The 20,307-nt window shown below is 39.2% G+C and overlaps 1 protein-coding gene across 2 annotated transcripts in view; it reads left to right on the forward strand.

Moving 5' to 3' along the window:
* LMOD3 (leiomodin 3) overlaps positions 1 to 20,307 on the forward strand; it is a 48,197-nt gene that overhangs the window by 11,686 nt on the left and 16,204 nt on the right. The gene's annotated exons all lie outside the window — the stretch shown is intronic.

Genomic DNA, 20,307 nt, shown 5'->3' on the forward strand with positions numbered 1-20,307 from the left:
GTGCATACTGGGTAAATTATTAGATGTGGGTATTTGTGGTTCATGTTGTAGCTCAGTGCATACTGGGTAACCTATTAGATGTGGGTATTTGTGATTCATGCTATAGCTCAGTGCATACTGGGTAACCTATTAGCTGTGGGTATTTGTGGTTCATGCTATAGCTCAGTACATAGGGGGTAACCTATTAGCTGTGGGTATTTGTGGTTCATGTTGTAGCACAGTGCATACTGGGTAACCTATTAGATGTGAGTATTTGTGGTTCATGCTATAGCTCAGTGCATACTGGGTAACCTATTAGCTGTGGGTATTTGTGGTTCATGCTATAGCTCAGTACATACTGTGTAACTTATTAGCTGGGGGTATTTGTGATTCATGCTATAGCTCAGTACATAGGGGGTAACGTATTAGCTGTGGGTATTTGTGGTTCATGCTGTTGCTCAGTGCATACTGGGTAACCTATGAGATATGGGTATTTGTGGTTCATTATGTAGCTCAGTGCATATGGGATAACCTATTAGCTTTGGGTATTTGTGGTTCATGCTGTAGCTCAGTGCATACTGGGTAACCTATTAGCTATAGGTATTTGTGGTTCATGCTATAGCTCAGTACATAGGGGGTAACCTATTAGCTGTGGGTATTTGTGGTTCATGCTGTAGTTCAGTGCATACTGGGTAACGTATTAGATGTGGGTATTTGTGGTTCATGCTATAGCTCAGTGCATACTGGGTAACCTATTAGCTGTGGGTATTTGTGGTTCATGCTGTAGCTCAGTGCAAACTGGGTAACGTATTAGATGTGGGTATTTGTGGTTCATGCTGTAGCTCAGTGCATACTGGGTAACCTATTAGATGTCGGTATTTGTGGTTCATGCTGTAGCTCAGTGCATATGGGGTAACCTATTAACTGTGGGTATTTGTGGTTCATGCTGTAACTCAGTGCATACTGGGTAACCTATTAGCTGTGGGTATTTGTGGTTCATGCTGTAGCTCAGTGCATACTGGGTAACCTAATAGATGTGGGTATTTGTGGTTCATGCTATAGCTCAGTGCATAGGGGGTAACCTATTAGCTGTGGGTATTTGTGGTTCATGCTGTAGCTCAGTGCATTCTGGGTAACCTAATAGATGTGGGTATTTGTGGTTCATGCTATAGCTCAGTGCATACTGGGTAACCTATTAGCTGTGGGGGTTTTTTGTGGTTCATGCTATAGCTCAGTGCATACTGGGTAACCTATTAGCTGTGGGTTTTTTTGTGGTTCATGCTGTAGCTCAGTGCATACTGGGTAACCTATTAGATGTGGGTATTTGTGGTTCATGCTGTAGCTCAGTGCATACTGGGTAACCTATTAGCTGTGGGTATTTGTTATTCATGTTGTAGCTCAGTGCATACTGGGTAACCTAATAGATGTGGGTATTTGTGGTTCATGCTATAGCTCAGTGCATACTGGGTAACCTATTAGCTGTGGGGGTTTTTGTGGTTCATGCTGTAGCTCAGTGCATACTGGGTAACTTATTAGATGTGGGTATTTGTGGTTCATGCTGTAGCTCAGTGCATACTGGGCATCTTATTTGCTGTGGGTATTTGTGGTTCATGCAATAGCTCAGTGCATATGGGGTAACCTATTAGCTGTGGGTATTTGTGGTTCATGCTATAGCTCAGTACATAGGGGGTAACCCATTAGCTGTGGGTATTTGTGGTTCATGTTGTAGCTCAGTGCATACTGGGCATCTTATTTGCTGTGGGTATTTGTGGTTCATGCAATAGCTCAGTGCATATGGGGTAACCTATTAGCTGTGGGTATTTGTGGTTTATGCTATAGCTCAGTACATAGGGGGTAACGTATTAGCTGTGGGTATTTGTGGTTCATGCTGTAGCTCAGTGCATACTGGGTAACCTATTAGCTGTGGGTATTTGTGGTTCATGCTATAGCTCAGTACATAGGGGGTAACCTATTAGCTGGGGGTATCTGTGGTTCATGCTGTAGCTCAGTGCATACTGGGTAACCTATTAGCTGTGGGTATTTGTGGTTCATGCTGTAGCTCAGTACATAGGGGGTAACCTATTAGCTGGGGGTATGTGTGGTTCATGCTGTAGCTCAGTGCATACTGGGTAACCTATTAGCTGTGGGTATTTGTGGTTCATGCTGTAGCTCAGTACATAGGGGGTAACCTATTAGCTGTGGGTATTTGTGGTTCATGCTGTAGCTCAGTGCATACTGGGTAACCTATTAGCTGTGGGTATTTGTGGTTCATGCTATAGCTCAGTACATAGGGGGTAACCTATTAGCTGTGGGTATTTGTGGTTCATGCTGTAGCTAAGTGTATACTGGGTAACCTATTATCTGTGGGTATTTGTGGTTCATGCTATAGCTCAGTACATAGGGGTAACCTATTAGCTGTGGGTATTTGTGTTTCATGCTGTAGCTCAGTGCATACTGGGTAAATTATTAGATGTGGGTATTTGTGGTTCATGTTGTAGCTCAGTGCATACTGGGTAACCTATTAGATGTGGGTATTTGTGATTCATGCTATAGCTCAGTGCATACTGGGTAACCTATTAGCTGTGGGTATTTGTGGTTCATGCTATAGCTCAGTACATAGGGGGTAACCTATTAGCTGTGGGTATTTGTGGTTCATGTTGTAGCACAGTGCATACTGGGTAACCTATTAGATGTGAGTATTTGTGGTTCATGCTATAGCTCAGTGCATACTGGGTAACCTATTAGCTGTGGGTATTTGTGGTTCATGCTATAGCTCAGTACATACTGTGTAACTTATTAGCTGGGGGTATTTGTGGTTCATGCGATAGCTCAGTGCATATGAGGTAACCTATTAGCTGTGGGTATTTGTGGTTCATGCTATAGCTCAGTACATAGGGGGTAACCTATTAGCTGGGGGTATCTGTGGTTCATGCTATAGCTCAGTGCATACTGAGTAACCTATTAGCTGTGGGTATTTGTGGTTCATGCTATAGCTCAGTACATAGGGGGTAACGTATTAGCTGTGGGTATTTGTGGTTCATGCTGTAGCGCAGTGCATACTGGGTAACCTATTAGATGGGGGTATTTGTGGTTCATGCTGTAGCTCAGTGCATATGGGGTAACCTATTAGCTGTGGGTAATTGTGGTTCATGCTGTAGCTCAGTGCATACTGGGTAACCTATTAGATGTGGTTATTTGTGGTTCATGCTATAGCTCAGTGCATACTGGGTATCCTATTAGCTGTAGGTATTTGTGGTTCATGATATAGCTCAGTACATAGGGGGTAACCTATTAGCTGTGGGTATTTGTGGTTTATGCTGTAGCTCAGAGCATTCTGGGTAACCTTTTAGCTGGGGGTATTTGTGGTTCATGCTGTAGCTCAGTGCATACTGGGTATCCTATTAGATGTGGGTATTTGTGGTTCATGCTATAGCTCAGTGCATACTGGGTAACGTAATAGATGTCGGTTTGTGCTGTAGCTGAGTGCATACTGGGTAACCTATTAGCTGTGGGTATTTGTGGTTCATACTGTAGCTCAGTGGATATTGGGTAACCTATTAGATGTGGGTATTTGTGGTTCATGCTATAGCTCAGTGCATACTGGGTAACCTATTATCTGTGGGTATTTGTGGTTCATGCTATAGCTCAGTACATAGGGGTAACCTATTAGCTGTGGGTATTTGTGTTTCATGCTGTAGCTCAGTGCATACTGGGTAAATTATTAGATGTGGGTATTTGTGGTTCATGTTGTAGCTCAGTGCATACTGGGTAACCTATTAGATGTGGGTATTTGTGATTCATGCTATAGCTCAGTGCATACTGGGTAACCTATTAGCTGTGGGTATTTGTGGTTCATGCTATAGCTCAGTACATAGGGGGTAACCTATTAGCTGTGGGTATTTGTGGTTCATGTTGTAGCACAGTGCATACTGGGTAACCTATTAGATGTGAGTATTTGTGGTTCATGCTATAGCTCAGTGCATACTGGGTAACCTATTAGCTGTGGGTATTTGTGGTTCATGCTATAGCTCAGTACATACTGTGTAACTTATTAGCTGGGGGTATTTGTGATTCATGCTATAGCTCAGTACATAGGGGGTAACGTATTAGCTGTGGGTATTTGTGGTTCATGCTGTTGCTCAGTGCATACTGGGTAACCTATGAGATATGGGTATTTGTGGTTCATTATGTAGCTCAGTGCATATGGGATAACCTATTAGCTTTGGGTATTTGTGGTTCATGCTGTAGCTCAGTGCATACTGGGTAACCTATTAGCTATAGGTATTTGTGGTTCATGCTATAGCTCAGTACATAGGGGGTAACCTATTAGCTGTGGGTATTTGTGGTTCATGCTGTAGTTCAGTGCATACTGGGTAACGTATTAGATGTGGGTATTTGTGGTTCATGCTATAGCTCAGTGCATACTGGGTAACCTATTAGCTGTGGGTATTTGTGGTTCATGCTGTAGCTCAGTGCATACTGGGTAACGTATTAGATGTGGGTATTTGTGGTTCATGCTGTAGCTCAGTGCATACTGGGTAACCTATTAGATGTCGGTATTTGTGGTTCATGCTGTAGCTCAGTGCATATGGGGTAACCTATTAACTGTGGGTATTTGTGGTTCATGCTGTAACTCAGTGCATACTGGGTAACCTATTAGCTGTGGGTATTTGTGGTTCATGCTGTAGCTCAGTGCATACTGGGTAACCTAATAGATGTGGGTATTTGTGGTTCATGCTATAGCTCAGTGCATAGGGGGTAACCTATTAGCTGTGGGTATTTGTGGTTCATGCTGTAGCTCAGTGCATTCTGGGTAACCTAATAGATGTGGGTATTTGTGGTTCATGCTATAGCTCAGTGCATACTGGGTAACCTATTAGCTGTGGGGGTTTTTTGTGGTTCATGCTATAGCTCAGTGCATACTGGGTAACCTATTAGCTGTGGGTTTTTTTGTGGTTCATGCTGTAGCTCAGTGCATACTGGGTAACCTATTAGATGTGGGTATTTGTGGTTCATGCTGTAGCTCAGTGCATACTGGGTAACCTATTAGCTGTGGGTATTTGTTATTCATGTTGTAGCTCAGTGCATACTGGGTAACCTAATAGATGTGGGTATTTGTGGTTCATGCTATAGCTCAGTGCATACTGGGTAACCTATTAGCTGTGGGGTTTTTTGTGGTTCATGCTGTAGCTCAGTGCATACTGGGTAACTTATTAGATGTGGGTATTTGTGGTTCATGCTGTAGCTCAGTGCATACTGGGCATCTTATTTGCTGTGGGTATTTGTGGTTCATGCAATAGCTCAGTGCATATGGGGTAACCTATTAGCTGTGGGTATTTGTGGTTCATGCTATAGCTCAGTACATAGGGGGTAACCCATTAGCTGTGGGTATTTGTGGTTCATGTTGTAGCTCAGTGCATACTGGGCATCTTATTTGCTGTGGGTATTTGTGGTTCATGCAATAGCTCAGTGCATATGGGGTAACCTATTAGCTGTGGGTATTTGTGGTTTATGCTATAGCTCAGTACATAGGGGGTAACGTATTAGCTGTGGGTATTTGTGGTTCATGCTGTAGCTCAGTGCATACTGGGTAACCTATTAGCTGTGGGTATTTGTGGTTCATGCTATAGCTCAGTACATAGGGGGTAACCTATTAGCTGGGGGTATCTGTGGTTCATGCTGTAGCTCAGTGCATACTGGGTAACCTATTAGCTGTGGGTATTTGTGGTTCATGCTGTAGCTCAGTACATAGGGGGTAACCTATTAGCTGGGGGTATGTGTGGTTCATGCTGTAGCTCAGTGCATACTGGGTAACCTATTAGCTGTGGGTATTTGTGGTTCATGCTGTAGCTCAGTACATAGGGGGTAACCTATTAGCTGTGGGTATTTGTGGTTCATGCTGTAGCTCAGTGCATACTGGGTAACCTATTAGCTGTGGGTATTTGTGGTTCATGCTATAGCTCAGTACATAGGGGGTAACCTATTAGCTGTGGGTATTTGTGGTTCATGCTGTAGCTTAGTGTATACTGGGTAACCTATTATCTGTGGGTATTTGTGGTTCATGCTATAGCTCAGTACATAGGGGTAACCTATTAGCTGTGGGTATTTGTGTTTCATGCTGTAGCTCAGTGCATACTGGGTAAATTATTAGATGTGGGTATTTGTGGTTCATGTTGTAGCTCAGTGCATACTGGGTAACCTATTAGATGTGGGTATTTGTGATTCATGCTATAGCTCAGTGCATACTGGGTAACCTATTAGCTGTGGGTATTTGTGGTTCATGCTATAGCTCAGTACATAGGGGGTAACCTATTAGCTGTGGGTATTTGTGGTTCATGTTGTAGCACAGTGCATACTGGGTAACCTATTAGATGTGAGTATTTGTGGTTCATGCTATAGCTCAGTGCATACTGGGTAACCTATTAGCTGTGGGTATTTGTGGTTCATGCTATAGCTCAGTACATACTGTGTAACTTATTAGCTGGGGGTATTTGTGATTCATGCTATAGCTCAGTACATAGGGGGTAACGTATTAGCTGTGGGTATTTGTGGTTCATGCTGTTGCTCAGTGCATACTGGGTAACCTATGAGATATGGGTATTTGTGGTTCATTCTGTAGCTCAGTGCATATGGGATAACCTATTAGCTTTGGGTATTTGTGGTTCATGCTGTAGCTCAGTGCATACTGGGTAACCTATTAGCTATAGGTATTTGTGGTTCATGCTATAGCTCAGTACATAGGGGGTAACCTATTAGCTGTGGGTATTTGTGGTTCATGCTGTAGTTCAGTGCATACTGGGTAACGTATTAGATGTGGGTATTTGTGGTTCATGCTATAGCTCAGTGCATACTGGGTAACCTATTAGCTGTGGGTATTTGTGGTTCATGCTGTAGCTCAGTGCATACTGGGTAACGTATTAGATGTGGGTATTTGTGGTTCATGCTGTAGCTCAGTGCATACTGGGTAACCTATTAGATGTCGGTATTTGTGGTTCATGCTGTAGCTCAGTGCATATGGGGTAACCTATTAACTGTGGGTATTTGTGGTTCATGCTGTAACTCAGTGCATACTGGGTAACCTATTAGCTGTGGGTATTTGTGGTTCATGCTGTAGCTCAGTGCATACTGGGTAACCTAATAGATGTGGGTATTTGTGGTTCATGCTATAGCTCAGTGCATAGGGGGTAACCTATTAGCTGTGGGTATTTGTGGTTCATGCTGTAGCTCAGTGCATTCTGGGTAACCTAATAGATGTGGGTATTTGTGGTTCATGCTATAGCTCAGTGCATACTGGGTAACCTATTAGCTGTGGGGGTTTTTTGTGGTTCGTGCTATAGCTCAGTGCATACTGGGTAACCTATTAGCTGTGGTTTTTTTTGTGGTTCATGCTGTAGCTCAGTGCATACTGGGTAACCTATTAGATGTGGGTATTTGTGGTTCATGCTGTAGCTCAGTGCATACTGGGTAACCTATTAGCTGTGGGTATTTGTTATTCATGTTGTAGCTCAGTGCATACTGGGTAACCTAATAGATGTGGGTATTTGTGGTTCATGCTATAGCTCAGTGCATACTGGGTAACCTATTAGCTGTGGGGTTTTTTGTGGTTCATGCTGTAGCTCAGTGCATACTGGGTAACTTATTAGATGTGGGTATTTGTGGTTCATGCTGTAGCTCAGTGCATACTGGGCATCTTATTTGCTGTGGGTATTTGTGGTTCATGCAATAGCTCAGTGCATATGGGGTAACCTATTAGCTGTGGGTATTTGTGGTTCATGCTATAGCTCAGTACATAGGGGGTAACCCATTAGCTGTGGGTATTTGTGGTTCATGTTGTAGCTCAGTGCATACTGGGCATCTTATTTGCTGTGGGTATTTGTGGTTCATGCAATAGCTCAGTGCATATGGGGTAACCTATTAGCTGTGGGTATTTGTGGTTTATGCTATAGCTCAGTACATAGGGGGTAACGTATTAGCTGTGGGTATTTGTGGTTCATGCTGTAGCTCAGTGCATACTGGGTAACCTATTAGCTGTGGGTATTTGTGGTTCATGCTATAGCTCAGTACATAGGGGGTAACCTATTAGCTGGGGGTATCTGTGGTTCATGCTGTAGCTCAGTGCATACTGGGTAACCTATTAGCTGTGGGTATTTGTGGTTCATGCTGTAGCTCAGTACATAGGGGGTAACCTATTAGCTGGGGGTATCTGTGGTTCATGCTGTAGCTCAGTGCATACTGGGTAACCTATTAGCTGTGGGTATTTGTGGTTCATGCTGTAGCTCAGTACATAGGGGGTAACCTATTAGCTGTGGGTATTTGTGGTTCATGCTGTAGCTCAGTGCATACTGGGTAACCTATTAGCTGTGGGTATTTGTGGTTCATGCTATAGCTCAGTACATAGGGGGTAACCTATTAGCTGTGGGTATTTGTGGTTCATGCTGTAGCTAAGTGTATACTGGGTAACCTATTATCTGTGGGTATTTGTGGTTCATGCTGTAGCTCAGTGCATACTGGGTAACCTATTAGGTGTGGGTATTAGTGGTTCATGCTATAGCTCAGTGCATACTGGGTAACCTATTAGCTGTGGGTATTTGTGGTTCTTGCTATAGCTCAGTACATAGGGGGTAACCTATTAGCTGTGGGTAACCTCATTGGTTTGGATTGTTTTTTTTTTATCAGTATGACTTTATGTTTGCTGCCCATAGTAGGTATCTTGGTGCACACTACAACCCAATGAGTGCTAAATATCAGAAGTGCCCCTGCAGATTAGATTATAAATATATATGTATATATATATATATATATATATATATATATATATATATATATATATATATATATATATATATATATATATAAATTGATTATTCCAATAGGGCATGTCATTTTAAACAACTTTCCAATTTACTTATATCATCAAATTTGCTTTGTTCTCTTGGTATTCTTTGTAGAAAGCTAAACTTAGGTAGGCTCATATGCTAATTTCTAAGCCCTTGAAGACCTCTTCTTATCTCAGTGCATTTTGACAGTTGTTCACAGTTAGATAGTGCTAGTTCATCTGTGCCATATAGATAAACATTGTGCTCACACTTGTGGAGTTATTTATGAGTCAGCACTGATTGGCTAAAAGGCAAGTTTGTCAAAAGCACTGAGATAATGGGGCAGTCAAATAAATTGTAATTGGATGTGCAAAAAAAACCATAGAAATTCATACTTATAAGTACAAATAAAAAGCGTAATTGTTGTTTGTTTGTTTTTTGTAAAATGGGCATATATGAAATTGTCTCTCAAATCCCAGCATAATTCTGTAAACATTTTCATCCCACAAATCTCATTGTTCTTTCTCACAAATTAAAGGTAGTGAGCTCTTATCGAAATACTCAAATCACTAATTACTCTGAAAGGAAAATCTATGCATAGGAAAATAACATTGATTTTAAGGTACGGTGCACTGAAAACAGCGTCATTTGATTTGTATTAGGCGTAGTAGTAAAGTTTAAACATACGCCAGGTTCTCTTCGTCCTCCATTGCAAACTTTACATAACAGAGAGACATTATTCTATGGAGACATCTCGCCACTCGCAGGGACATCCCCTTTTATTTTATAGATATCCATAAGGGCTGCGAGTGTCGGACTGGAAGACCAGTTTAGGCTTGCAACTTTTTTAGTATCAGGCCCTTAGTTACATGATTATTTGCCCTGCTGTGTAGAAAGTATTCATCTTTATGGACGTAAAAGAAATCACAGAAAGCAATGAATCCAAACTTTGTATGGCCTGGAAAAAAATCTCTTTATTTAGTCTAGGGTGGGGGGATTACATCTTTCCGCACCCAGAGATGATCAACTGTCTGACTATAAAAATTAAAAAAAACTTTTCTGATTGGTTAAATGTTTTTTTCTTGGTTTGAACTTACTTTAAACAGTGAAACTTTAGTTAAAATTACTTCAGACATTACACGGTTAAACATAACTTTATTGTTAGGGAAGTTTGTTTAACATTCAGACGAATATCTTTATTATTATTTATTTATTTTTAAAGTCTACATAAATGTACGTATTTAAATGAGGAGTATGTGCAATAAAAAAACTAAAGTGTTTGTTTTTTTATCAATTATTGCTCCATATAAATAAAGGTTGTCACTTTACATGATAAACATTAAGTATATTACAAAGACCCAATTATAGTATGTTGGGAATTGAATACTATGGTCCCTATTTATAAAGACCAGTTCAGATTATGCTCCCACACAGGGAACCTGTCCACACACATTTGTGGTCTCCGATTAAGCATCTGCTCTCTGAATTTAAACACTACACAAGCAAACGCTTGTGCAGACCTACCCCCTACTCTTGTAAAGGATAACATAAATCTAATTAAAATTTTACTTAATCTAATATTGCAGTATTGAAATATTCAGTGTAAATGGTGGTTGTATCAAATAAAAACAGCCATTTCAAATGACAACATAAAGATAAAGGAGCCATTTGCAAATCATTTAACACACTCTATCAGGTAAAATGGATGAATGGAAATACATTAACGAGGGAATTTTTACGGTACAATGTTGCTTTTATTTAATTTTTTATTTTAGGCAATGAATTCTGTTATCATTACATGTTGCTTTTAAACTTGCACAAAAACATTAGATGTGATTGCTCCTAGTGTCTGTGCTAAAGATATATACGTTTAACTCATTAAAGGAACAGTCTAGTCAAAATTAAACTTTCATGATTCAGATAAGGTATAAAATTTGCTTTGTTCTCTTGGTATTCTTAGTTGAAAGCTAAACATAGATAGGCTCATATGCTGATTTCTAAGCCCTTGAAGGACACCTCTTATCTCAGTGCATTTTGACAGTTTTTCACAGCTAGAGGGCACTAGTTCATGTGCTAAACTAAGTGTAAAAGTGAATGACAGCGCTAGCAAGCACAGGTCTATATGATTATAAAATATTACAAATATTTGTGTATTTGGGAATATATATATGATAAATGTATTAGCTAAAAATGAGACTATAACAAATATTTTTGGAAAATAAAATAGATCTTTTACTATTGGATAGATACCTCTTTAAAACACACAAGGGAAGTCTCCCTTAAAATACAATACAATATAATACAATACAATGCCTACTGAATAAAGATAGTGGCTACCATGAGGCCCATTTATCAAGCTCCGGATGGAGCTTGATAAATGGGCTGCTCCATAACGATGTCCGCCTGCTCTGAACAGGCGGACAGAGATCGCCGGAATTCAACCCGATCAAGTACGATCAGGTTGATTGACACCCCCCTGCTGGCGGCGATTGGCTGCGAGTCTGCAGGGGGCAGCATTGCACCAGCAGCTCACAAGAGCTGCTGGTGCAATGCTGAATACGGAGAGCATATTGCTCTCCGGATTCAGGAAGGTCTGTTGGACCTGATCTGCACTGTTGGATCAGGTCCGACAGACCTTTGATAAATATCCCCCCATATGTTGATTATAATCGATGAGATGATGATTTCTAAAATGCCAAATATAAACAGCATGAGTCCTAGTTATAGAATATAGTCTTATGTAGATAAATGTTGTAAATAAGGTACCTTATTAGTGGAATTTCTTCTTTAAGTAACGTATAATACCTTGTTCTTTTCTTCAATAGATGGTAGTGAAGTTGTACAGATAGCTCAGTTTTTGGGTCCGCTTGTATCACGGCCTCCAAGCGGGTTATTCCGGTGGTTTGTAGGCCTCTCAGTTTGATGCGGTCACGTGATTTAAAACAATTTTGTAAAAGGCAACAATTTTGCTGTGCTTGATCAAAACCCCTAGTGGTGAAACGCGTTGACCAGGACCATACTTTGCTTTGCTCTGTGAAACTGTTCGATCTGGGATTCTGTTTGTAAGTACAGCGAGTTCTAAACCAGAACAACGGTAGCTGTATGGGAACAGAAGTTAGCTATTACGAACTTTGCACTGAGCATTTAACCAGTATTGTTCAGGAGTTGGATCAAGAACGATCTCACCACTACTAGTAGTATTCACTACCGACGAAAAAAAATCAAGACTGCACAGCAAAAGTGTTGCCTTTTACAAAATTGTTTTAAATTGTTGCCATTTGTTCTAATACGATCAGCCTTTGAGCAGGACGCATAACGGCTCATCACGTGACCGCATCAAACTGAGAGGCCTACAAACCACCGGAATAACCCGCTTGGAGGCGGTGATACAAGCTGACCCAAAATCTGAGGTAACTGTACAACTTCACTACCATCTATTGAAGAAAAGTACAAGGTATTATATGTTACTTAAAGAATAAATTCCAGTAATAAGGTACCTTATTTGCAACATTTATCTACATAAGACTATATTCAAGTTTAGCCTAAACGGACACTTGATCCTAACTAGCGCCTAGATTTAGAGTTCTGCATTAGCCGTCAAAACCAGCGTTAGGGGGTCCTAACGCTGGTTTTTACCGCCCGCTGGTATTTAGAGTCAGTCAGGAAAGGGTCTAACGCTCACTTTCCAGCCGCGACTTTTCCATACCGCAGATCCCCCTACGCCAATTGCGTATCCTATCTTTTCAATGGGATCTTTCTAACGCCGCTATTTAGAGTCTTGGATGAAGTGAGTGTTAGAAATCTAATGACAAAATTCCAGCCGCAGAGAAAAGCCAGGAGTTAAGAGCTTTCTGGGCTAACGCTGGTTCATAAAGCTCTTAACTACTGTGCTCTAAAGTACACTAACACCCATAAACTACCTATGTACCCCTAAACCAAGGCCCCCCCCCCCCACATCGCCGCCACTTTATTAAATTTTTTTAACCCCTAATCTGCCGACCGCACACCGCCGCCACCTACATTATCCCTATGTACCCCTAATCTGCTGCCCCTAGCATCGCCGACCCCTACATAATATTTATTAACCCCTAATCTGCCCCCCCCAACGTCGCCGCTACCTACCTACAATTATTAACCCCTAATCTGCCGACTGGACCTCACCGCTACTCTAATAAATGTATTAACCCCTAAAGCTAAGTCTAACCCTAACACCCCACTAAATTAAATATAATTTAAATCTAACGAAATAAAATCTTATTAAATAAATTATTCCTATTTAAAGCTAAATACTTACCTGTAAAATAAACCCTAATATAGCTACAATATAAATAATAATTATATTGTAGCTATTTTAGGATTAATATTTATTTTACAGGCAACTTTGTATTTATTTTAACCAGGTACAATAGCTATTAAATAGTTAATAACTATTTAATAGTTACCTAGTTAAAATAATTACAAAATTACCTGTAAAATAAATCCTAACCTAAGATACAATTAAACCTAACACTACACTATCAATAAATAAATGTAATCAACTATCTAAAATTATCTACAATTATATCAACTAAACTAAATTACAAAAAAAACAAAACACTAAATTACAAAAAAAACAAACACTAAATTACAAAAAATAAAAAAAAGATTACAAGAATTTTAAACTAATTACACCTACTCTAAGCCCCCTAAAAAAATAACAAAGCCCGCCAAAATAAAAAAATGCCCTACCCTATTCTAAAATAAAAATTGTAAAGCTCTTTTACCTTACCAGCCCTTAAAAGGGCCTTTTGCGGGGCATGCCCCAAAGAATTCTGCTCTTTTGCCTGTAAAAAAAAAACATACAATAACCCCCCAACATTACAACCCACCCCCCACATAGCCCTAATCTAACCCAAACCCCCCGCGTCGGCTGCTTGAAGATGGTCCCGCTCCGCGCCTGATGGAAGAAGATAGAAGATGCCGCCTGGATGAAGATGTCTGCCGGTCCGGATGTCCTCTTCTGCCCGGATAGGATGAAGACTTTGGACCCTCTGGAGGAGCTCTTCTTGCCGGATAGGATGAAGACTTCGGACCCTCTTCTGGACGGATCGGTGATACCCGGCATGGTGAAGACAAGGTAGGGAGATCTTCAGGGGCTTAGTGTTAGGTTTATTTAAGGGAGGTTTGGGTTAGATTAGGGGTATGTGGGTGGTGGGTTGTAATGTTGGGGGGGTATTGTATGTTTTTTTTACAGGCAAAAGAGCAGAATTCTTTGGGGCATGCCCTGCAAAAGGCCCTTTTAAGGGCTGGTAAGGTAAAAGAGCTTTACAATTTTTATTTTAGAATAGGGTAGGGCATTTTTTTATTTTGGGGGGCTTTGTTATTTTTTTAGGGGGCTTAGAGTAGGTGTAATTAGTTTAAAATTGTTGTAATATTTTTTTATTTTTTTGTAATTTAGTGTTTGTTTTTTTTGTAATTTAGTGTTTGTTTGTTTTTGTAATTTAGTTTAGTTGATATAATTGTAGATAATTGTAGATAGTTTATTAAATTTATTTATTGATAGTGTAGTGTTAGGTTTAATTGTAACTTAGGTTAGGATTTATTTTACAGGTAATTTTGTAATTATTTTAACTAGGTAACTATTAAATAGTTATTAACTATTTAATAGCTATTGTACCTGGTTAAAATAAATACAAAGTTGCCTTTAAAATAAATATTAATCCTAAAATAGCTACAATATAATTATAATTTATATTGTAGCTATATTAGGGTTTATTTTACAGGTAAGTATTTATCTTTAAATAGGATTAATTTATTTAATAAGATTTATTTTATTTCGTTAGATTTAAATTATATTTAACTTAGGGGGGTGTTAGTGTCAGGGTTAGACTTAGCTTTAGGGGTTAATACATTTATTAGAGTAGCGGTGAGGTCTGGTCGGCAGATTAGGGGTTAATAAGTGTAGTTAGGTGGCGGCGACGTTGGGGCGGCAGATTAGGGGTTAATAAATATAATATAGGGGTCAGCGATGTTAGGGACAGCAGATTAGGGGTACATAGGGATAACGTAGGTTGCGGCGGTGTACAGAGCAGCAGATTAGGGGTTAATAATAATATGCAGGGGTCAGCGATAGCGAGGGTGGCAGATTAGGGGTTAATAAGTGTAAGGTTAGGGGTGTTTAGACTCGGGGTTCATGTTAGGGTGTTAGGTGCAGACTTAGGAAGTGTTTCCCCCTAGGAAACAATGGGGCTGCGTTAGGAGCTGAACGCTGCTTTTTTGCAGGTGTTAGGTTTTTTACAGCTCAAACTGCCCCATTGTTTCCTATGGGGAAATCGTGCACGAGCACGTTTTTGAAGCTGGCTGCGTCCGTAAGCACTGCTGGTATTTAGAGTTGAAGTGGCTGTAAATATGCCTGTACGCTCCCTTTTTGGAGCCTAACGCAGCCCTTCAGAGAACTCTAAATACCAGCGGTATTTAAAAGGTGCGGGGGGGAAAATACACGCGTAGCTAACGCACCCCTTTGGCCGCAGAACTCTAAATCTAGGCAAGGGACTATTGCTGTTTATATTTGACATTTTAGAAACCATCATCTCATCAATTATAATCTACATATGGTAGCCACTATCTTTATTCAGTAGGCATTTTATTGTATTATATTGTATTGTATTTTAAGGGAGACTTCCCTTGAGTGTTTTAAAGAGGTATCTATCCAATAGTAAAAGATCTATTTTTATTTTCCAAAAATATTTGTTATAGTCTCATTTATCATATATATATTCCCCAATACACGAATATTTGTAATATTTTATAATCATATAGACCTGTGCTTGCTAGCGCTGTCACTCACTTTTAGACTTAGTTTATCACTTAGATTTACTTAGAAGTGCAAGGTCCACTCCTCCCTTTATTCACCTTGGGCGCTTTTCCTATAAACTTGCCACTAGGTCATGTGATATATATATATATATATATATATATATATATATATATATATATACTGTATATATATATATATATATATATATATATATATATATATATATAGCATTGTGCTCACTCCCATGGAGCTATTTATGAGTCAGTGCTGATTGACTAAAATGCAAGTCTGTCAAAAGAACTGAAATAAGGGGCAGTCTGCAGAGGCTTAGATACAAGGTAATCACAGAGGTAACAAGTATATTAATATAACTGAGATAAGGAGCATTCTGCAGAGGTTTAGATACAAGGTAATCACAGATGTAAAAAGTATGTTAATATAACTGAGATAAGGGGCAGTCTGCAGAGGCTTAGATACAAGGTAATCACAGAGGTAAAAAATATATTAATATAACTGAGATAAGGGGCAGTCTGCAGAGGGTTAGATACAAAGTTATCACAGAGGTAAAAAGTGTATTAATATAACTGAGATAAGGAGCAGTGTGCAGAGGCTTAGATACAAGGTAATCACAGAGGTAAAAAGTATATTAATATAACTGAGATAAGGGGCAGTCTGCAGAGGCTTAGATACAGGGTAATTACAGAGGTATAAAGTGTATTAATATAACTAAGATAAGGGGCAGTCTGCAGAGGGTTAGATACAAAGTTATCACAGAGGTAAAAAGTGTATTAATATAACTGAGATAAGGAGCAGTGTGCAGAGGCTTAGATACAGGGTAATCACAGAGGTAAAAAGTACATTAATATAACTGAGATAAGGGGCAGTCTGCAGAGGCTTAGATACAAGGTAATCACAGAGATAAAAAGTATATTAATATAACTGAGATAAGGGGCAGTCTGCAGAGGCTTAGATACAGGGTAATTACAGAAGTATAAAGCGTATTAATATAACTGTGTTGATTATGCAAAACTGGGGCATGGGTAATAAAAGGATTATCTATATTTAAAAAAAAAAAAAAAAATTTATATCCAACAATGTATACAATCATACATATTCCACATCTCTGCGCCACGCAGGGCCAAGCATTGCATAATGTACAAAAGGATATGTAAAACCCAAACAGGGTAATGTTAGCATTAGGACAGTTATGCTGATGTAGAAGGGATTATCTATATTTTTTAAATAAAAATAGTTCTGGAGAAGACTGTCCCTTTAATAGAAGTAAACACTCAGACTACAAAACAAATTGCAAGCTCACTGGGTCAGGAACAGAAAACCCTGTGCAGATATGCCATTTATGAAAAGTCATGCCATTACATTTCTCTGTGCCATCCCATAGGAATATACATTTACATTGCAGCACTCACAGGCACAGGTGCTTGTTATTTTTATAAATGTCAGAACAAAGAGATGTGTTAGTAATTTTGTAAACTTCCTGAAGGACATTAAAGGGACACTGTACTGTAAAATTGTTTTCCCTTAATGTGCTTCGTATGACTTGTTATACAGAGTATAAAATGTATGAGAAATTGCTTATTTAGGTTTGTTTGTGTACATGTAATAGTTGGGTTTGTTCTTTGAAACACAATAAAATTGGTTGAGCCCACAGTGAGATCAGATCTCCTTATTTTATCACTTTATGTACACACAGATGCTTCTTTATCTAAAATCTGTTTGTATACTAAAGCCCAATACTTAAAGAGAACTGGAAAATTAACATTTTATTGCTTATCTCTCCTACCTCCCACTGGGCTTGTGATTTCTTCTGCTGGCTATGTTTACACAGTTGTTCTATAGCTAATAAATGTATAGAAACTTTAGCAGGTAAAACAAATAATTAGGAACAAATTAAAAAGGAGGAAAATAAGGGTACTCTGTCCCTTTAAGTATTGGCTTTAGAAAAGCTGTGTATATACAGCCAGCAGAATAAATTAACCTCCCAATGGGGGTTAGGAGAGATAAGTAAAAAAAATATTAATTTTCAATTGTTCTCTCTAAGTATTGAACTTTGGTATCGAGACAGAGAAAATATACAGAAGCATATGTGTGTGTACAGAAAGTGATAAAATAAGGAGTTGTGATTTCCCTGCAAGTCTAAGCCATTAACAAAACCAGCTATTTCATCTACAAAAATAAAGCCAAATAAGCAATTTCTAATAAAGTTTATACTCTGTAGCTGGTATAACAAGTGATTGTCATTAAGAGAGAAACAATTTTACAGTACACTGTTCCTTTAATATCCTTCAGGAAGTTTGGTTTACAAAGTACTGTGCAATTTTTGAACTGTGGTCTAACTAGTGATCTATACAGCAGCCTACGGCCTCACTTCCTCTCTGCCTTGTTAAATAATGTTCCTTTTCTTTAAATAATGCTGTTAGCAGCGTCCCATAATGTCTAGATTCTACATTGGGTTTTTGTAAAACAGCAGCGTGTATGTTCCATTCTTTTGTTCATTCATCTAGTTTGTTTTAATATCACTTTAAATGTAGAACTCTGTTACAGCAAATGTATTAATACACAGCTAAAGCAAAACAGGCCCCAGCACTGATCATGAAGGAACTCCAGTAGTGATTTCTCCTCAGATGAATATACAAAGACACATTCTCATCCCCATGTAGTTAACTTAAACGTACACATTTTTATGCTTAAAACAAACCTTCTTCAAAAATCCCATGATTCCTTCTTCTGAAAGAGTTGAAGGCACTTGTGACTCCAGCACTTTCCATGGACCTCCGGACTCTCACTGCTGTGCATGAGATTCCTATAGAGAGTGCATTAGCAACACAGCCGTTCTCAGCATTAGATACACAACCGGTCTCAGCATTAGCTACACAATAGAAAAGTAGATATCCACAGCACTTTCTATTAATTCAATCTTTATTTCAGACTGAAATAAAGATTGAATTAATAGAAAGTGCTGTGGACATCTACTTTTCTATTGTACATGATTTGGGGAGTTTGACAGAGCCCCTGTCTACATCAGCACTGACACGACTCAGGACTGCTGCTGTTCAGGTTTTTGTGATACAGCATTAGAAACACAACCGGTCTCGGCTTTAGCTACACAACCGGTCTCGGCTTTAGCTACACAACCGGTCTCGGCTTTAGCTACACAACCGGTCTCGGCTTTAGCTACACAACCGGTCTTGGCTTTAGCTACACAACCAGTCTTGGCTTTAGCTACACAACCGGTCTTGGCTTTAGCTACACAACCGGTCTCAGCTTTAGTTACACAACCGGTCTCAGCTTTAGCTACACAACCGGTCTCGGCTTTAGCTACACAACCGGTCTCAGCTTCAGCTACACAACCGGTCTCAGCATTAGCTACACAACCGGTCTCAGCATTAGCAACACAACCTGTCTCAGCATTAGCTACACAAGTGTTTCTCAACCACGGCCCTTAAATACCCCCAACAGGCCTGGTTTTCATTATAGCTGAACCAGTGCACATGTGAAGCAATCCGCTGATCAGTGACCAACCTGCTCTCATCCATCAGCTGATTATTTCACCTGTGCTCTAGTTCAGCTATAATGAAAACCAGGACTGTTGGGGGTACTTTAGGACTGTGGTTGAGAAACACTGAGCTACACAACCGGTCTCAGCATTAGCTACACAACCGGTCTCAAGTCCATATGAACATAACACACACAGTAAGGGAAGTAAAGTCCTGGAAGTATCAATCACTTCTCTATATTATAAAAAGTCAGGGAGGAAAGGTTTTTCTAAGCTTGAAATGTTATATTATATGGAATGTTTAGTAACTGCATAAGGACTAGAAAGTACCTTTAATTAAAACACACTGTTGTCTTTTCTTTACGGGAAGGAAACCCAAATTTGTTCTTTCATGATTCAGATAGAGAATACAAATTAAAAAAACTACTTTCCAATTTACTTCTATTATCAAATTTGCTTTGTTCTCATGTTATTATTTATGGAAGAGATATCTAGATAGGTAGGGTACACATGTCTGCAGCACTACATGACAGGAAATAGTGCTGCCATCTAGTGCTCTTATTAATGTATAACATTGTTGCAAAACTGCTGCCAGATAGTGCTTCAGAAACGTGCACGCTCCTGAACTAACCTTCCTGCTCTTCAACAAAGGATAACTAGAAAATGAAGAATATTGATAATAGAAGTAAATTGGCAAGTTGTATAAATTGTATGTTCTATGAGAATCATTAAAGCAAAGATGTTTTGTGTCCCTTTAGCCCAGATTCTGTTCAATCTTAAAGGAACATGAAACCCAAATTTGTATCTTTCATGATTCAGATAGAACATACATAGGGACATTCATGTCCCTTTAAGCACTGCTGTTTTCAAATTAGTTAATACACTCCAACAATTATTATTATTAATTGTAAATCCCTATTAAATTTCCACTGGGTGCAAGAGTGGGGTTACTGGTTCATGGTAGAAAGAAATTCAGATAAAACACAGACTAAACATACAAATGAATTCAGAAGAAGAAGGTGAGTTGTACAAAGAGCTTACAGTCTACAGAACAATCGTTTTATATAGTCTGGTTATGCATAATGTGGCCCAGTTCTAACTTGGTTTATCTTATTAAAATAAAGCTGTGCTGCCTCCCATCCTGTAAGATCTCTCTTTATAAAGAAGATACTAAACTAAATAAAATCATACCTGTGACAGAG

This window comes from Bombina bombina, chromosome 7, assembly GCF_027579735.1.
Source record: "Bombina bombina isolate aBomBom1 chromosome 7, aBomBom1.pri, whole genome shotgun sequence".
Taxonomy (NCBI): domain Eukaryota; kingdom Metazoa; phylum Chordata; class Amphibia; order Anura; family Bombinatoridae; genus Bombina; species Bombina bombina.